The sequence below is a fragment of the Erithacus rubecula genome (assembly GCF_903797595.1).
Source record: "Erithacus rubecula genome assembly, chromosome: 1".
NCBI classification, from domain to species: Eukaryota; Metazoa; Chordata; class Aves; order Passeriformes; family Muscicapidae; genus Erithacus; species Erithacus rubecula.
In genome coordinates, this window is record NC_136658.1 from 69,732,692 (window position 1) to 69,746,390 (window position 13,699).

General features: G+C 36.1%; 2 long non-coding RNA genes across 14 annotated transcripts in view; one reads left to right on the forward strand and one right to left on the reverse strand.

The window, feature by feature from the left end:
* The window catches only part of LOC306804507, a 95,617-nt gene that overhangs the window by 47,035 nt on the left and 34,883 nt on the right, over positions 1-13,699 (reverse strand). The window lies entirely within an intron of this gene.
* Positions 1-13,699, forward strand: part of LOC306804520 — an 81,535-nt gene that overhangs the window by 4,320 nt on the left and 63,516 nt on the right. For 5 of the 6 annotated variants that reach the window (XR_013774905.1, XR_013774906.1, XR_013774907.1 and 2 more), the window contains exons 3-6: positions 467-538; positions 3,030-3,775; positions 5,786-6,012; positions 6,128-6,209. This is a non-coding gene — a long non-coding RNA (uncharacterized lncRNA). Of the gene's footprint in view, positions 1-466; positions 539-3,029; positions 3,776-5,785; positions 6,013-6,127; positions 6,210-9,327; positions 12,935-13,699 lie in introns of those variants that run through there. The other variant, XR_013774910.1, reaches the window with a different exon arrangement.

The window sequence follows — 13,699 nt, forward strand, 5'->3', positions numbered from 1 at the left end:
CAGAGTTTTGAATTTGCCAGAATAAATCTGATCTAAGGATGCTTCTATAGACTGTAAGGACTGCAAGAAGAATGTGCAGGAAAAATAAAACTAGACTTTTTTCTTTTACCTCTTGATTTTTCAATAGCAACCTTCCATTTAGATTTTCTTGGGCCACTAGAATGCTCAATATAGCATAAAGACTAGTGGTGTAGTCATCAAAATGCTGGATTTCTATATTTTTTTAGCATCTTATAGTGTTGACTCCAACATATCTATGGGCCTGACTCATAATAACAAACATATTCCTGAGGATTTAAGAAAGGATTTGGTATGAAATTTAGGTTCTCTGGTAAAGTTTTGCTTAAATGGTCTAACTGTAACTTCTAAAAGTTTTAATATTTTTGCGGATTTAATGGCTGTGAAAAGTTCTGGCTTGGTATATGTGAAAACTGAAGCCCATTCTTTATTCATGGATCAATTACAGCAGAACAGTGGCCAAGAGATCGTCAAACCACCCATGAACTTCAGCCTTGAACCAAAGAAGATTCATCAAATGGTGAGAAAAGAGTGTGTGTGGTTGTTATGACTATTAAGTTAGGGATGCTCTAATATTTTTCTCCTGTTTAGCACTGATTCTGTTATTTTTTTAGGTATTGAAGTTACATTTTTGTAGGGCAATTTCTGGGACCATAACCTAATTTCTCCTCCACACCCCCTATTTCATCTGTTAATTTTTCAAGCTTTGCTTTATTCCTTGCTGTCCTTAGCTTCCAAAATAATTGTGATACACTGAATTAATGAGTTAATTTCTTTATTACTTTCTTTAATCTTAGTTCTGTGCTTAACTCTCTTCACATGAATAGTTTTATCTGTAGCACTAATTAGAAGAGTGAAGTTCAGTATGTATGAAACTGTTTGAAAGACTGAAGTTTAAGTTTTGCAGATGTGTATGCCTGCAACTAAATAAAATTCTATCTAAATTAATGCAGGAGTGAGGGATCTGAAAATGCTTTTAAGAAGTTTGTTTGCTCTTTTGCCATACAATTTGTTTCTTTTAAGACTGCAAGTTTAAGTTGCAAGAAGTTAATTTGCTTCTCCAGTTTCCCAGTTTCTGGGAGATTTTGAGCTCTGAGCTTCACAACATTTATAAAATTTTAGTAGTGCTCATAATTCTCCTGGGAAGAACGAAATATTATTTTGTTTAGCCATTTTGTGAAAAGGTAACTGAATATAGAGGAACTATTTCTCTCTTTATTTCACTGCCTTAATCAGTTCTTTAATCCTACTTATTAGAATCACTAGGTAATGATTTTTTTATGTATGGATTTATAAAGCATAGATCTTAAAAACAAGGAGTTTCCTTTCTTTTAGAGATGTAAATGAAGGATGGAATATTGGCAGCAGGGGCTTGGTTGTGTAAGAATATAGTTGTTAAGTGTTGTTGACTTCCTGATAATTTAGATAGGTGACAGTTTAAAATAATGGTGCACAGAATGATCCATAGTTCAAGAGATGGATCACAGTGACCAGAAATTCAGAGAGTGCTGAGATGCCCCAGACCTTTTTTGGTATCTCAACAAATGGGTCAACTTCTGTTTTCCTTTAGTGACTGTATTGTAGAGTAAGGGGTAAAAGGGACAGAACCCTATTAGTGGCTTAAGATTTCCAAAGTTTATCCTCTTGGAATATGGGATATTAACCCTGTCTCAGCTGTTTACCAAACTGGGTTTGGAAGCACAAATACGTTTAAATTGCCAAGAGAGATGCTGAGCCCTTTATGCCAACATCAACCACTAAACTTAATCTTTGCCAGGGTTCTTTACCATTTCATGTTTTAAAAACAAGGTTTAATACTTAAACCAGAAAGAAGCAGCAGTTTTCAGGCACAGTGCATTGATATGTAACCCAGTGGTAATTTATTTTTAATACAGATTCAACGATCTGTTTCTTTGTTCTTTCTCAGGCATTTTTCTTTAATTTTCTTTTTGTGATCTGATTCTTGAATTAACTTTGAGCATATTAACTTTGAGCATTTAACTATCTGCATTCTCTTCATCAAACAATTAATCTTTCACTTAAGTAAAAATGTTTGCATGAGTGTGGGAGAGAAGAGCCTGTATCCACATTAGTTCCTTGCATCTTGTATTTGACTTTGCTTGTCTGGTAACCGATGGTCTGGATCCTGGCTATTAGGGTAAAGAGCTGAGGCTCAGTTTTGAGTGTGCTTTTGATGCTACAGACCTAGGGAAAGATAACAATAGGGTGTCAATTGATTTCCAAATTTAAGCACTTCCTTAGTTGCTTAGCTGAGCAGAGTTTAGCTGCTCCAAATGCTTAAAGTTAAATGCTTTAAAGGTTTTCTTAAGGCATGTTTTGAATGGATGTAATTCTTTCACTTCGACAGAAGAAGAGGTAGGCCAATGTCAAACTGTTTTGAAAAGCTTGTTTTCATTACCCTGCTTAGAATATAACTTTGTTTCTTTTGTTCCATCCCCTTTTGGTTGAATCACTTTCACTTCCCTAACTCTTCTTAGATCTCTTGTGTCCTGCTAGCCTTTCCTCTAATGTTCAGTTTTCTGTTAACTTTTCCACACTGATTATTCTTTGTCTGTCTTCTTTTTTTAGTGGAGTTTTAGAGGGGTCATTATACTTTTTCAATTTCTTTTCTTGCTGGAATCCAGCAACAAATAAACCCCTCTGATTTCAAGTTTGCCTTTTTAGTGTGAAATACACAAGTTAAAAATGTAGTGTGATATCAGTAGAAAGGATAAACAGAGCATTGTGGATGCTCTTTATAGAAAAGGAACAGGTTTAAGATACTACTAAAAACTATTCCCTAATTTGGGATATAAAGATCCAGGCAGTAAGAGCAAGATTTTAAGGTTATGCTTTAAAAATCACAATGCTTATTCTAAAAAAGTAAAAAACCCAAACAAAAAAACCACCAACCCAACCAAAAAGCCCTCAAAAGCACAGGTGTACTGAATAGACTGATTAGACTTGATGTGGCTGTTTTACTGAACTGCATGTAATTGAACTTTTTTAAGCCTTAGGAAAGACAATATGGAGTTGGAAGAGAAGAAAGGATGTCCATGAAGTGCAGTCAGTTATAGCTGGGGTAAGTTAAAAAATAAAAATTGTATTTCTGTTACTTTTTTACCTTTATGAAGTAACCTGTATTCAGGGCCCTGAACACCTGGCAAAATGAAGCTGGGTTTATTGAAACAGTCTCTACAATCTCTGGATTCATTTATGCTATCACTGTGTAACAATTGTGCTCTGTTGTATCTGCCTTTGTGATGTAACTCTTGAATGAAAACAAGTGACATAAAAATCATTATTTTCACAGTGATTATGATACAGTGTTTTCATGCCTAGGTTCTGAGCAAGAAATATAGGATCGTGTTATCTTCTAGTGACTTTCAAATCTACTGCTTAATTTCAGCTGCATTTGAAATAGAGGTAAAGGTCACAAAGTCAAGTTTCTGCAATTTGAATGAAATTTAGCAGCTCTGAGTAGAGAAGGGACTCAAATTAGTGCCCCCAGGGTAGAAAAAGCTGCAGCATGGACTCAGAAATTTTCTGTTCTGTTGAACCTGTTGCCTTGCAGGTCGGCATGCTTGGCTGGTCTGCCAGGCGACACGTGCAGCTCAGACCTGGCCACAACGTGAGCTGCCTCCTGTTCTCCTAAACATCAGATGCTGAAATTCAGAGAAATGTCTTTAGAAGAGAGTGGGAAAACAGCCAGGCTAGCTTCAGCACAAGTGTGCTTGTGGCACCTATAAGCATGCAGGTAGGTAACTAGAATTCATTACTTCTGCTAGTCATGAAAAAACCTTGTTTTTGCCAGGGCCTTCTAGTCTCCCAAAACACTTGTGAATCATTCCCTGATAGGGTGCTTTCTCTACCTGGATTAGTAAAATGTGTTTCTTGTCCATGTCAGAGAAGGGAACTGTTGAGACAGCTTCAGTATTTCACTTCTTTGCTTGTTTGGATGTTAGCTCTGAGCTATTCCTTAGGCTGTCAAAATTGTAAAACTGTGTTTTCAGCTCTCTCCAGAAACTGACTGTAATTCAGACTACAGCTATGTGTCCCTGGCCCATCCTGCAACCTACTCTTTTGGAACAGTGCAGAAAATTTGCATTGTATTCCAATTAACTTCCTTTGTGAAGAAAGATGTGGAGCTAGATACAGGGAGAGAAAACAATATGAGGATCAGGCTTCATCAAGTTACCACACTGCAATGCAACTTGGGAAATGCTAAATCTGTAGCTGCATGATTTTGTCACCAAAATTGTACTGTAAGGTCTTGTCTGCCCATTCATCTCAGTCAGTGAGAAATGGGAAGATTACACTTGCAAGAGGTGCTGTGTCACTCACTGTACAGACTCAGGTAGGCACACTGATTTGGCATACATCTGATAGTTTTAGATTTTCTGTGTAATATTAGACAGGGGTCAAGATACAACACTCTTCAAACAGAATTTAGTACTGTAGCATGTTATTTAAAAACAGTTAAATTTCTCAGACTAACAGAAGCCTAACAGAATAGTCATGCATATGAAATGCAAAATTTGAAAGAAGTAACATGAGAAAAAACTCTTCCAGTTCTGTATCATAATGTAACTGTCTTGAAATGTCAAATTTTGTTTGCCCAGTTGAAAACCATCAACCTGGCAGCAAGGAACAAAAGCTTAAGATACTCTTCCATTTTCTGCTAATTTTCAAGGTTTTTTTTTTCTTCACAAAATCAAAGCCAAGAAGAGAACAATTAGTCATTACAAAAAGCAAAAAAACAAAAAACCAAAACCCTCAAACAAACTGCATTCCATTTTATGAAACTTTTGGGTTGTCAGATTCTCAAATCCTTTAATTTGGTCCCAGCTTTTTGTTTATTTGCTTTTAAATGTTGTTGTTTCTGCAGACCTATCTGTATTAAAGGAACAAAGAAATGATTTTTGCTTGTTTCTAGGATCTATTGGTTCTTAGAACCTTTATCACCAGTCATCTTGCCTAGAGTCACCAGTTAATATTATTTAATGGAACCTATGTCTAACAGGCTTTTAAATACTTATAATATAGAAAAATACTGTAATTTATAACATTTTCTTTTTAAAGATCGACATAGATGTGTTTTTAATAAGAAGAGTAAGGTCAAATAATGGATGTTGAGCTTTGTATGAACAACAAAGTGGTGGTGTATTCTTGTTTAACAAAGTGTTGTGCACTTCCTGTATTTTAAATGGTGTTTATGAAGTCCTTAAGCTTAGCAAAGTTTTTCATAAGGATTTTTTGTTTTAAAAAGCTGGCTTTTTGGTCTAAAAATGACTAATTCTGCTTTTCATTATGTATTTTTGAAGACTTTAGTCATGGATGCTACTATATGTGGTCAGATACTTTCATAGTCATAAAGACCTCAATAAATTCACAAGCCTATGCTGTGTCCATAAAATGAATGTTGTGGGACAGATGTTAAGAAGGTTGAAGCACTAAAAAGTGACTTGCACAATAGAACCATAGAAACTAGGATAATTAATTTTTATAAAATGATAATTTAAAAATTACATTTCACGTAATATCAGTAAAAAGTTCCATAATGTGCTGTCACTACATGTAAAATTCATAAGCAATTTTAAGCCAACATTCTTTAAAGAAGGAGCTAAAAATTCCTATAAATAATATGCAACTTAAAGATGTATGGAACTCCTTTATTATGTGCTAAATGCTGTAATAAAACAGGCTATCAGTAGGTTTTGCTGCATGTTACTAATTTTATTTTTTTTAAATCTTGGTATTTTTGCAGGTGTGTGGAGGAACAGGTCCTGTTCTCGCTGTTGTTACTCCCACATAGGCAGACCCTGTAATTGATTATGTGTGGGTAGGGCCCTATTGAAATTCAGGAGATTCTGCAGTAGTGCGGGGTTCTTTTTGTGAGAGTTGAGTTGCAAGATCAGGACCCTACTGTGCCTCCTTACTGTGCATTCTCTCACTGTCTCATTGATTGTACTGGAACCTGCCTATTGGGATAATGTAAGTCCTGCTTTTCCCCCCCACTTGTACTTTACATGTGAATTAATCATAAAGCATTTCTAATTAGAAAATTAGTATAATTTACATGCATTCTTTTAATTATGTTTTTTGGCAGCACCAAATACTATATTCCTCAAAACTTCTTAATGGCACTGAGGCTTTGTGGATAGTTGGTCACATGGTGAGAAAATTCAGCTGTAAGTACATCAAAATGATTGACTCTTTCAATAGTTAGTCTTTACTGATGTTGGCAAACTAATAGTGATAAAAATGTGAATCAAGAGGTTTGACATATTTCAAATTACTTCAAAACTTTTTAGAAAATATATACAGTATACCCTTTAAGGATTTTGTTATTCTTAGGTAACTCACTATGGGACCGTGAAGTTCTTCCCTACTGCTATTAGGTAGGGAGTTCTAAGTTGTTTGTTTTCTTTATTTTCAGAATGATGTGTCTCTGATTTGCTCTGTGTTTTTAACTGATAAACTTTTTGAAATTTCTGGATCTATAAAAACTGTTTATACCACTAATATTTGTATAGATATTGCAAACTGATTTACTAACATAATTGTCTTGCTAGGTTGAATACTGAAACATTAATAAATATGCACTTATATTTGTGTCAGTGTACTCTGGTTAAATGAAACTGAGCTGGCATTATGAGTGAATTTGATCATACGTGCTGATTAGCTATAGTCTTAGGTAGGAACTACATATTACCCATATCATATGTCAGTGGATTCACCAAAAAATAGCTATAAATATCTGTGCTGGGGTTAAGGAGGAAGTTCTTTTCTTGTAGCTATGGGTACAGTCATTGCTTTGACTCCTATTTTTATATACAAATGAGCAAAAACTACATGTAGGTGTTTTCCCTCTATAACAAAAGGGGCATTGTAAACTCCGTGCCCTTTTTTATAATGTTGTATTTCCTTTCAGGCATTTAAATTCAAGGATGTTTTCAGCCATGTCTTAATATTTTAAAAAATGGAAGAACTGGAAATGTTACTGAATTTGTGGATAATTATCAAGGGTCTGTAAAGGTCTGGAGGAATTCTGTGTAAGACAACTAGAGATTCTCTCTCTTAAAGCAAGGACACAGATAATAATTGATGAGTAAAGGTTAAGGAGCACAGGATTATTTTTATTGCTTGGCACAAGAGCAGCATGAAATGGAAGTAATTTAAAGAAAGAGCAAGACCAAAAAAGAAGTCAGACTCAGATCAGAAGTAGACTAGAAAGTCCAGTTAAAAAAAACAAAACAAACCTACCAACAAAAACCCCCCAAACAAAACCAAAGCCTTTTATATGGGTTTGAAAAATACACCTGAGAGGAGAACTAAATTGATAACTACTGGTATCTTTCATTGCACTGCATATATTTAAGTTTAAAACTTTCAGTAGATGCTTTTCTAGGAGTTTTTGTATACTGCTCCTGAAGAGGAGTATAAGAGCTTTGAAGCCTTAAAGAAGACTCAGTGACTACTTGTAAATTACAGTATGAATTGGGGATTCAAGATGACAGTTACTACTAAGAGGAGAAGACAATGGATTGCTAAATAAAATTAGTGCCAAGCAGAAGCCATTATTTCTTGCTCAAACACAAAACTTAATGATTTTGAAATGCATCACCTTCAACAGCACTCAAACCACAATTTTATTATGTTCATTATGGGATGGACATTTTCAGAGTTCTCATTTATAAACCTGAACACTTATTCTTTTGAGATTTTGCAATATAAAATGATTGAGTTTTTTCAATATGAAATGAAATAATGATTTCATTTCAGAAATGGAAATGTTTCAGCACACTGAATGTTTCATTTTGCATAAAAAATCCTAATCAGCATATTTTCTTTTAAAAATGTTTAGACCTGTATGTGTGCTGTTTTCACCTTTTAATCCTATTGGCCATATATATTTTTACTTGCAGTAGGTTGGGTCAAAGAAAGAAAAGCAGGAGATTAGGTGATTGCAAAAAAAAAATCCCTAAACACAGCCTTCTAGCTGAGCCTCTAGATCAGAAGTGCCTCAGAACAGATCTAATTTCAGAAGAGAAAAAGAAGGGAAGTGACATGCCAGTGAGGAATCCTCCACGTTTCATCTGTATCTGATTTTTTTCTCTTATCAGCACTGAGAGGCAGATCACCTGGGTGTGACTGCTTCCCCTTCATGTGATTGCTACTTCCCAGTACTTTGAGGGAGATAATGTTGGGGCACAGTTCTGTTCTGCTTGCAGCAGTGCTGCTACAAATGTTTGGAAGAGGAGGAACTCTGAATTGTCTCCTGCTATGACCAGATCTCCAGTACTTACTGCCTCCTGCCCCTGTTGCTGAGTACCTGATCTTATTGTTTCTTTCATTTAACTTGCTGTGGTGCTATAAATGACTGAAACCAGGACTAAAGCAAGAAAACAGATATCAAGAGAAGGAGGGGATATTTTGGAATATAGGGGGTGGGCATTTGCTGCACAGCTACACTTTGTCAGGTCTTCAGAGTACCTCAAGAGCTGAAATGCCAAACTACAGCAACAGAGTAAGTTTCCTTCTGTGCACTGAGAAGGAAGAGCAAAGAAATGTGCCTGAACGTTCAGCATGTTAGTTGTAAGTCTCTGAGATCTCTTCCCCTACTGCTGTTTGCACTCTGTATGGTGACTGTCCTGAATGTAGCATGTCTTTGTGTCAAATGAGACACTCCTCACATTGTGACATGAACATTGTTTTTCTTCAACCCTTGAAAGTCAAAATATGGTAGCTTAGATAGTTGTAACAATTTATTAATAAATATGACACAAAAGAATTTTCTCATTTCACAGTATTTATAGGAAAAACAATGTTTTATGCATTTCATATACCTCTTCTTTTCCAATCCTAAGCCGATTTAATGCATGAAATTTTTCTTCAGCAATGTCCTCAGTTCTTTATTTCCAGTTACAACTACTGGTCTTTTGTTAGTAGTTATTTTTTGTATTTAGGTTGATGCCCTCGCAAAACTTCTCTGGACCCTTTATGAGTGATACCATCATGCTGTTATTTGTTTTGTCATCAAATCTAGTGTAAACCTACATTTTGGGGATCTTTTTCCAATCCTTATAGGATGATCATTCATCTCTCTAAGCAGGTTTTTCATGGATCAAATCTTTATTGGAAAGAGTTTTACTTTGCCTTGACAAAATGCAGTATTGCCTTGCTCATTAGATAGTCAGAGTGCTGCTCTACTGTAAATACCATTTTCCAAACCTACTCCTTTGCTATTTTCAATTTCTTGCTTCATTTTAAAGCAATAAAGGTAAGCTATCTGTCTTTATTTTCAAGGCTCATCAGGACTACTTCTACCTGATATTTCTCCTTCAGTATCAAGAGGTTGACTCTGGTTTTGACCAACATCTGATGCCAACTTCCATCATTCAGTCATTAAATTTTCAGACCATACTGAATATTTTCTCCTCAGCTGCCTCTCATGTATTTGTTGACTTCATAAACAGAAGTGTTCACTATCTTCCCTATATTTTTTTCTTAAAAGTTTTATATACTGTGAAGCTTCAAGCAATCCAACTAGACAACAGTTATGTTGCAGGTATATTAATGCCAGTGCATATCACACTAGTATCATGTAATTGCATTTGCTGCCATAATCCCTCTGTTGTCTTCTTAAGTAGAATCTAAGCATATCTTTGTTTTGTGGTGTGTTTCTTCATGGCCCAGCATAATACAAAGTGGGCCATGGTGAGGCCTTCCAAAATTTATGATAATATAGATAAATAATAATGAATATACACTGGATGCAGCAGTGTAGCTGTTGGATTCTGTTGTGCCTAGTGCCACATCATGATTTAATGCAAAAAGAAGGTACTCCAACCAGAAGCTTTGCAAAAGGAAAATAAGTGAGTTGCAGCGAACAGAAAAATTGCTAGCCCCATAGGCCTTCTCAGCTGCCAAACTCAAGTCCATAGCTACTGGCATTGTGTCCTGAAAGCATCTCTCTCTTCACCTCTCCACAGCAGTAAGAACAAATTCTCCCTTCTCATGTAAGGAAGTAAATGCAAATATCACAAAGGTCTGCAGTGCATGCAGAAGGACTTTTTAGACTTCTGTAGCATCCTTCATGTATTCCATTCCTGACACAGCATGTCCTGGTACAGAATCTTGAATAACCACAACTGTGCCATTCATCAGTCCTTTTTTCAAATGCCATTTGATCTCTGTTGGGAAGGAACCTACACTAGTTTTTATTTGGTATCTTGGCATATTCCTATCTCGTAGTGCTCTGCTTCCATTGTGCCTCAAAAGTAATTAGTCTTCAGAAAAGTGGTGAGGATTAATTGGGAATTCCCCAGGTATGTCACCATCTTTCTGTATATGGGTCTGCATGTAACCCTTTCTTTTAAAGGCTCACTGAAATGTCAGGGTTTAGATTGTACAGGGATGATGGAATTATGAGTGCCTGGCTGATTACAAAGATGGTAGATTGGACTGTGCAGACAAATGGTGCAGTATGTACCAAAGAAAATATAGTCCAAAGAAAATATAGTCCAACAGTTTAATTTTATCAGAATAAACCACAAAATGTAGTTCTATATGGTTCTATGGCTGAATAGGAGAACTTTAGTGAGAGCTCTGGGCTTGTTGGTGAGATGGAGACAATTGCTGTGAAACACTGTGGGAGAGTGAGGAGTCTGTAGAAGTCAAAGGTTTGATCATTGCAACAGTTCTTAGTTATGTATGTGTAGACTGGATAATCTTAATGTTAGGCCTCATTAGGCCATCATGCACAGACTGTGTATTTAGATATCACTGAGCACTAATTTTTGAGCAAACAAGATAGGGAATCCAGAAGGAGAAAGACAGCCCTTAATTTAGCCTAGATAAACATACAACAAATGACTGTGGAAGAACCATTGAGTAGTGAGATACCATACTCAAGTTTGTCATACTTGTAGGAGAAAAAAAGATTAAAATAAAATTTTTTAAAAAGTCAGTCTTGTTTAAAAAAAGAATTGTATGCTAATGAAGACATTGTTTAAATAATTATTGAAAATACATTGAGGCTTTGTTTTCTGATTCTAAACTGATTAAATAAGACTTTTTCCAGCACAATTCAGCACTAAAAGAAGCTAGTAGAAATAAATACAGGTTTTTAAAACAGAAAAATCCAAGTGAAGTAGAAAAGAGCACAATTCTGGCAAGTGTAGACCTAATCTGAAGCAGAACAAAAAGATTTTGAAATGCAATGGGCTAAAATCCTAAAAGCTAAACGCCATCGTTTTCCAGTGCAAAGTTTATTAGTAGGGAGGTGAGTTTAATAGACAGTTGTGGTTAAGGAGAAAGACAAAGCCATTACAGAAAGAAATTGAACTTATTGCACTGGCAAGGTTTATGACAGGATGATTAGGGACATCCCCAAACAGGAGTTGTTTTTAATAGGAATAGTTCAGATTTGATATCTCAATAAAAGGTTTTTAAACAAATTGGTTAAATAAACATTAATAAACTTCCCAATAACATGCTTTTTATTCAGTAGTACTAGAAAAATTCAGAAATTAAATTGGTGAGGAAACCATGACCTGTGTTGTGTAATCTGATACTTAAATTAGCCTTGATAACAGAGGAATGGAAAGTAACAAATGTGACCCGAGTTTTACAAATGGTTTTAGGGATGGTCATGGACTAATGGACTAAAAAGTGAGGCTACCATGACAGACAAAATGGCAGTGATTGTGAAAAAGCATATTATTAATGGGATCATAGACAGGTGAAATAGAAACCATTATAGGTTTTGTACAAGTAATTTTGTCTTAGAGCTTTGCTAGTTATTTGAAGGAGTCTTTTCCAGATGTGCAGGAAAACATGACCCAAAAGTTTTAAAAAAGTTCTGTTACTGAAGACTGTTAAAATGAAGTAGGGAGTCACCTAATATTCTTTGTGGATTAGTAAAGGGCTAAAATATAAGGAACAGCATAGTGACTAATGGGCAGTTTTAACACTCACAGAGGTTTGTACTGGCACCTTTGCTGGTCCACCTGTTCCTAAACAGTCTGAAAAAATGCAATTGTAAAGATTGCAGATGATAAAAAGAAAATATTCACAGCTGGAGGCAGACCTAAGGTTGACCCTGAAGAGCTGTAGGAGGATCTCACAGCAGGACCTGTGGTGATCCAGGAGCCATGGCTGTCACAGTGGCCAGATATCACTGACCCCTTGTTCAGCCGAATCCATCATCAGAGAGAGGCAGTGGCTGCTGGATTACAGCAGCCATCAGCCCGTAAACAGTGAGCTCAGCAGGCTGTGACCAGTCCTGCCACTCAGGAAGGCAGGGACCTGTAGCTGTTCTTTTTAACAGCAGGGGCTGCAAAATGAGGAGACTTTCTCCCTCTTTTCTCAGACTTTCATAACACCAACGAGCTTAAGGTACACGTCTTGCACTTGGAGTTCCTGCCTGCTACAGGATTGGAATATCACTGTTAAAGTGATAGGTAATGTCTTGCTGCTCTGAGAAGCCAGGGCTCTCAAGCCACCTTACTGGTGTTTGCATGGATTTTTAGCAGCTTCTGTTGATTTCTTAAAATAATTCTGTAAATAGGAGTTTGTTGTCCTCATTGATTAATGATAAATTTTTAAACATTAATCAAGTGTATAATGTTCCCATTTTCTTAAATCTGTAGATTTTTTACTGCTCCTTTTTCTAGCAGTAGCAATACTGTGGATGGGCAGATCAGTTTTATTTCTGTTGTTCACAAACCTGTGGGCAATGGCGAATGCCAGTTTTCTGCTACTTCAGAAGCTAAAAGCAGTCACAGGCCCTAAAATGAATCCCATGGGAAATCAGATAAAGAAGCAGAAGTGTTTCATGCAGCAACCAGAAAGTCTGGAGGGAGGGACAGATGCAGTAGAAGATATCATTGTACCTTTACAACAGCTGGAATGGTTTGGCTAAACCATACCAGTGCTTTAAATAGTGTTTCCAATTAAAAGTTTGATCAGATGGGTGTGTGGTGGCATTTGAAAATTGCTGAGGGCTGATAATGATCTGTTGCTCGAAACAAAGTGGGAACTGATGTTCTGGAGTGTATGAAAAAGTACAGAGCTCTCCCTACCTCCTCAGTTTCAAGTAAGTTGTGTGCCTATCCACAAGGAGCAACAGCAAGAGGTGCCCAGAAAGGAGCCAGGAAAAGTAGTCTGGTGGCATTAATGCTTCTGTCCACATCACACCTTCCCCAGTAACAGAAATATGGGGTTCTGAATCATTGCATTGTCCTTGAGTGTCCCTAAAATTCTTCACTACTCCTACTTTTCATATATACTCCTGACTAGTAGATTTAGTTTTCCGATATGTAACTATGGTTTTTCAAGTCCTGCGTCCTCATCTGACAAGACTAAACTTGTCAACTCCTCTAGATTACAATATTCTTCTTTGAATTAAATCCTGATTCCTCATTGCCAGAAAACCAAATTTTAGAATTTTCCATTCTGTCATTATTTATAGGCATAAACTTTCCCTACAATTATTAACATGTCTTATTAGCCATTTGTTACTTGCCCAAAAATTCCAGTTGCACTTGACCAACTCTTTTTTTTCCATGAATAATAAATTTACATTGTAAAAAGCTTCTTTGTCCTCATACCATGTCTCTTATTGTTTTTTTCTTACTATTGAAAATTTTCTAGCATCATAAAAAATGTATATTAT